General features: G+C 42.1%; 1 pseudogene; it reads left to right on the forward strand.

Annotated features, from left to right (window-relative positions):
• The first annotated feature begins 4,534 nt into the window (after nt 1-4,534).
• LOC101618811 lies at nt 4,535-5,729 on the forward strand (annotated as a pseudogene).
• The last annotated feature ends 587 nt before the right edge of the window (nt 5,730-6,316 follow it).

Raw genomic sequence — 6,316 nt, forward strand, 5'->3', positions numbered from 1 at the left:
TCCTTGGAAATCAAATAATATACTTGCCCAAAGAAATTGAACTGCTTCAAGGGATTTAAAAAGATATTTTCAGGTATTTAGATTGCCCTAATATTGGGGAATCTGTCCATGAAAAAGTCACATCACAGCCCAAAGACAATATACTACACCACCAACTTACAATCTGTTTGTAAGGGATTATTATTTAAATGAGAAAATACACAATCCCCACACACTAGTGCAAGCTGGTAGCTTCTTTTTCCCTGAGTTAACACTGGTTTACATTATTGCATTTGTTTTAGGGATTGCAATTCATAGCTCTACAAACGCTTTTTTTTATATCATACCTACCACCAAAGACAAATATAACAGCAATGAGAAAATGGGATGAAACCTGTGAGGAATAATCTGTTAGAATAATTAAAAATAGAAAGTGATGATTGGCCCTCCCTGGTAGCACAGCAGGTTAAACTTCAGCACTGCAAGCTAACCGAAGCCACTTCAGGGCAAGTTCAATCTCTGGCCCCAGAGGTAATACATAGGATGCAGCAGACTTCTCCTGTCTGGCCCACTGTTGCCCTACCTGTTCTGCTCCCCACTCTGTCTCTGCTGAATCCTCTCACTGCCCCTGCACATCTGGCCTGTAGCCCAGTCAGTTCTGAATGCATAAATAAATTAATCTTAAAAAAAGAAAGAAAGAAAGAAAGAAAATGAATGACTGAATGAATACAGGTTATTGTCTAACATTAGTCATGCTTGGAGTCTCTAGATGTTTTTGTGACCAGGTATATGCTAGCGGAACTTTTATGTCAAATAGCCTATGGTAAAGTTGCTTTTTTTTGTTTTTTTTTGTTTGTTTGTTTTAAATAATATAATAGTGAGATCAAAAACAGTGAGGGAAGGGAAAGGCCCTGGACTATGGTAATGACACACGGGTGATTTGGTGATGGGAAGCCCATGGGGATTACAACTGAGATGGAAAAATGCACAACATGATATCAAAATAAACTATTATATATATTTTTTAAATCCCCATAGGCTTCCCATCACCAAATCACCCTGTGCCATCACCATAGTTCAGTAAAAGTTGGGTTTTTTAATACCTTGTTTCCCTTAAAGTCACAATTCCCAAGAACCTACTGGTGACTTTAAGTAGATACCCATATACTACTTTGATACAATAATTTATTTTTTAAAGATTTATTTATGCATACAGAAGTGGGGGGTACAAGCCAGAGGTGCAGAGGTGGGGTGGTGAAAGGATTCACCTGAGACAGAGCGGGGAGCAGGACAGGCAGATAGACTAAGTACACTGCTGAGGGGAGCAGCGGCCGGGTCAGGAGAAGTCTGCTGTACCTTGTAGGTCACCTCCGGGGCAGGATGGAACTCGCACTGAAGCTACTGTGACTCACTTGCTGTAGAGCGTCCTAAAGTGTTGTGCCACCACGGAGGGCCTGATACAGTAATTTATAAAGTAAGAACCAATAAAATTAAATAAAGGCCAATGAGCAAATATACAAACAAAGAAAGAGAATTCTCCTAAATCATAGTAAAAGCTGTGACACAAGAGAGTGGCAGTCCTCAGGCACCTCGTGTGGGACCACCCAGAGAACAAACGAACACCTCAGAAGAGAGACCACTTGCTCAACATTCCTGGCTCAGAGCTTTTATCAGCCCTTTGTGAAAAGGAAATTTCAAAGTGATAAATTCATCTACTGGTTTCAGTGTTTTGTTTTTACCATGCAGAATTGTGTTTGCTCTTTTTTACAGTCTAGGCGCTATCATTCCCAGTAGATATGCCTGTCACCCAAGATCCTGAGGTCAAGAGCCCTTTGGGGTGGAGATAGAAACATACCCCAGAACCAAGGAGCAAGTTCAAGGAACGTTTTTCTGACAGCAGGCTAATGTGAACTGACTCTTTGTTTTAATGATTTAAACACACCACAAACACATACCCCACAAAGTGTTCTTGAAGTGGTATTTTTTAACAAATATCCTCTGGTTTATTCTATTCAGGATTTGTTGTTCATCTCTTCTTCTCTTTTTTCTTTTCTTTTCTTTTCTTTTTTTTTTTTTTGTTATTGCTGCGCAACTTTGTAATTGAACGTCAACTTTCATCTTAACTAGAACAATGAAGTGTAAATTGCCTTGTGTGAGCTGAGCAAAAGGCACAGAATGCCTCTAGTCCATAGCATGACTTGGAACAACAAATCACGATCATGCCAAAACTGACTACAAAAGCAATTAACCGTACCAGAAAATTGCTCTAATTTGAAAGGATCTTGTTATATTAGAGATTTCTTCATGCTAAGGCTGCATATTTCATTGCACTATAGCCCCACCAGCCTCGAGGTCTGTCATCTAATAGTCTATAAAATAGCCTTTGACTTAAAAAAAAAAAAACTATGCTTTGTTTCAAAATAATATATACTTTTTCAAAAATCAGATTATGTTCAAAGAATTGTTTGTGTGACCCAGAGGCAATGAGGATCAAAGGATTAATGGCAAATCCAGCATGTGAACCTGCAGTAAATCTGCAGCAAAGCCCAGCTAGCCAGAAAATAGGCAAGTGTGTAGACACAGATGGAGGTCATTCTAAATAAGATGGTAAGATGGGAGCCTTCTAAGCCTTTTTAACCCAAACCCATGAGGATTCTAAAACCACTCCACAATTACCAAAAAAAAAAAAAGCATTTTGCAGCAAACATTGTAAAGACCCATTCACCAATGCAGCATCCCAATGCCTTCAATGTAGCTGTGTCTCTCAACTCCCTTTTCAGTCACCCCGTGGAGCAGAGGCCTCACATTGCAGAGCATCACAAGCAGCTGCTCCATGATGCATGCATCTATGGACACATGATGTGAATCACTTGGTGGTATCTGGTTAAGTATTGTGAGATGAGGTGGCTGTTATTGGTGGTGCACACCACATTTCTGGCACTGAGCCTACCTGGGTTCAAATCCCAGCTCCACTACCTGTTTAAACTCTCTGTGTTTCTGTTTTCTCATCTACAAAATGAGAATGATAACAAGATCACCTTCACAGGTTTTGTGAGATAATTGTAGAATAAATAAATATATAGCACTTTGACAGGCATTAGTTAATCATAAGAATTGACAGTTGCTACTACTCTTGGTTTTGTTTTATGGGTTTTCTTTGTGTAGAAAAAGTGGGCATAGGCCAGAGGTGCAGGGAGTGAGATGTTTCACCAGAGACAGAGTGGGGAACATAACAGGTGAATCGACTGAAATACACTGCTGAGGGGAGCAGCCAGCAAGACAGGAGAGGTCTGCTCCATCATGTGGGTCAGCTCCTTCGCTGGGGGTTGAACTCAGGCTGCAGTGGTGACAGAGCTGACACTTAACCCATAGACCACCAGGGAGGCTGTTCTCTTGGTTTATATTTTTATTATCATAAAGTCTCAGCTGAAGAACGACAGGATCATTAATGAAAGGGAATTGAATGTAAAGAGGTAATCAAAGTTTGGGTCCTCCCTGGTGGCGCAGTGGGTTAAAGCACACACAAAGAAGCTTAAGCCACATCTGCATGAGTTCGATCCCCGCCTGCCCCGGAGGTGACCACATGGCGCGGCAGACCTCTCCTGGTCTGCCCGCTGTTCCCCTCAGCAGTGTACTTCGTCGATCTGCCTGTTCTGCTCCCTGCTCTGTCTCTGGTGAATCCTCTCACCCTCTGCATCTCTGGCCTGTACCCCAATTCTGTACGAATAAGTAAATAAATCTTTAAAAAAAAAAAAGGTAATCAAAGTTTGAGGCCAAGGTAGTCATGCCCACGTTGACCAGATAGGTTATATTTCTGGATTCAAGTCTCATCACCTCCATCTCTAAAATTATGAGAGTAAAGATTACTCCAGTCAGGCCTAACTTGAAAAATATTGTAAGATTAAATCAAATTTCATGAGTGGAAGCAACTGACACAGCAGATGTTCCCTGAATAGTATTTTACTTCCAATTCTCATACAAAGTGTGCATCTACTAGACAATAAGCCCCACAAAACTGAACTCAGATCATGTGCCTTGTTTCCTGTTGTTGTCACTAGTATACTAAGTATTAGTTGGTAATGGAATGAATAAGCCTATTAACTGATGGCTGATTAATAAGTGAGTGAATGTATTTGCAAATGATATATTTCTGTGAGACCATGGTATTTCTTAAAAACCATACTCAGACAGGAGATTCATTTGAGTTGATCTGCTCTAAGCATAGATGAAATTTAACCTAAGAGGTGTTGAGCATAATTAAAATGTTGCAAACTATGGAAAATTGTGAAAAGATAGAGATTAACCTCAAAACTGTATGATAAATAATAGTCAAAACACTTCAATAAAGTGTGGCAAGCTATTGTAAATGATGACAAAATTAAGAATGAGGAGAAAGGACAAGATTAAATTCTTGTATAAATTAGAAAATATTTACCTCCCTGAAATCTTCTGACCTACGAGATGAGCCCAACACACTGAAGAGCCAATTAGTTTGCAAACTAATGTGTAGAGACCACTAACGTTACTCATATTTCAGATCAGACTCTACCACTCTATGAAGTACATGAAGAGGGTAGAATCCCATTCAAACTACTGCAATCTTTTCCATGACAGTCTTATTGTTGATGGTCCTGCTCCCCTTGAACTACCCAACCATGGGCTCTGGGATGTGAACAATGAGTTCTTCAATCAGTTTTAGTCATTTAGTCAGTGCCACAGTAATACTGCCAAGAAGTCAACAGAGCAGACTGACGTCCTTTGTTCCAATCCCCAAATCTGGAATGTTCACTCTGTCTTCAGTGTCCTTCATTCCCTGGTGGACAAGTCCAACATTAGCTGGCAGTCAGAAGTGTATGCAGTGGGTGTGACCCCAAGAGTGTGGGGGTATGGGCGGCATACCTTCTACAAAATGCTGGCCTACTTCAGCCTGGTGGAGCTTCTGCACGTGTTTACCTGCTGAGGGAAGACACCCAGGCCATCACGCTGCTATAGAACTGAACAGGCAGAATATGTGCTCCTGAGTGTCCGAGTGCCAGGTCACCACATATTATTATGTTGGTTTTGAATATCTGATGAGCCAGGATGCCAGCTGTGTCTTTGGCGTTATCCTGCTCTCTATATAAGGACTGAGAGCATGTTCCAGAAGATCAGGTACATGTGTGAGATGAGCAGATGCAAGTGCCGCTGGCCTCCGCCTCCACAGTGTACCCCATGCATATGGATGTGAGCACTGACCTCCAGCTTTGGGAGAAATACCAGCACAAAGGGGTTATGCATGCAGCAAGGGGACATTTAGTTCTACGAGGAACTTTTGAGCTATCCCTGCCCCAAGTTCCTGTCATCTGTGGTGCCCAACTATCACAGCGTGCACCACAGCTACCCCCAAGGAACCCTCTTGCAGCACCTGAAGGTTTTTTCCAAAGAGATGCAGCAGCAGGCCCAGCTCTGCTCTGGCTGCAGCTCCCTGAGGCGCTCTACCCCCCTGCTGTAGCCCAGCTGGCCAGCTTCCTGGACCTCACCCAGCAGGAGACCCATATCCACCTTCATCTGCAAACACACAAGGAAGAACCTGGTGTGGACCAGCGTTGTCTCTGCCCTCAACGGTGAATTTCCGTAAGCCTCTGAGGCAGACCTCTACATTCATCCACAAGGCAGACGCCAAGGTTGCCAGGTGCTGTGGGGATTTCATTTCACAGGTTCACAAATTTGAGGAGCTTAATAGAGCCTTGAAGGTGGTACAGAGACCCTGAGTACATTCATAACTGCAGCAGCTGAAGAACCTGTTTTGTTACTGAGTAATCATAATAACCAGACTACAGGTGGGAAGTGGTCTTGCCACCGTGATGCCTTCCCCTGGATCAGTCATCAGCCAGTCAACTGGGCTGAAATCTAAACGGTAAGTCTCCATGAAAAATCTTACTTGGGAAAAAATATAGTTTAATCCCCTGAATCATGATGAAAATGAATTCCACGGGCTTCTACAGTGGTTTCTTTGAAGACCACAACACATGTTTCAAAGTACAGTTTCAATTTGCTTGCTAACTTTGGATTTCATGTCCTCATCCTATACTTGCTTCTCACACAAAAGTGAAGACAGTTTGAGGACTAAATGAACACTTCCCACGAGAAGTAAGCTTTCCCCAGGGTAACCAAACTCCTGGATGGACACAAAAAAAGGGAGTGAATGGATGTTCCAAGTAAGACCTCTTAGAACGGGGCAAACAGTCCAGGTATGAACTCAGAAAGATAAACTCATGCCTTTTGCAGCAACATGGATGGAGCTGGAAGGGATCATGCTTAGTGAAATAAGCCAGAAAGAAAAAAGAAAAAGAAAAAT

This window comes from Condylura cristata, unplaced genomic scaffold (assembly GCF_000260355.1).
Source record: "Condylura cristata isolate star-nosed mole 26May11 unplaced genomic scaffold, ConCri1.0 scaffold00006, whole genome shotgun sequence".
Classification (NCBI taxonomy): domain Eukaryota; kingdom Metazoa; phylum Chordata; class Mammalia; order Eulipotyphla; family Talpidae; genus Condylura; species Condylura cristata.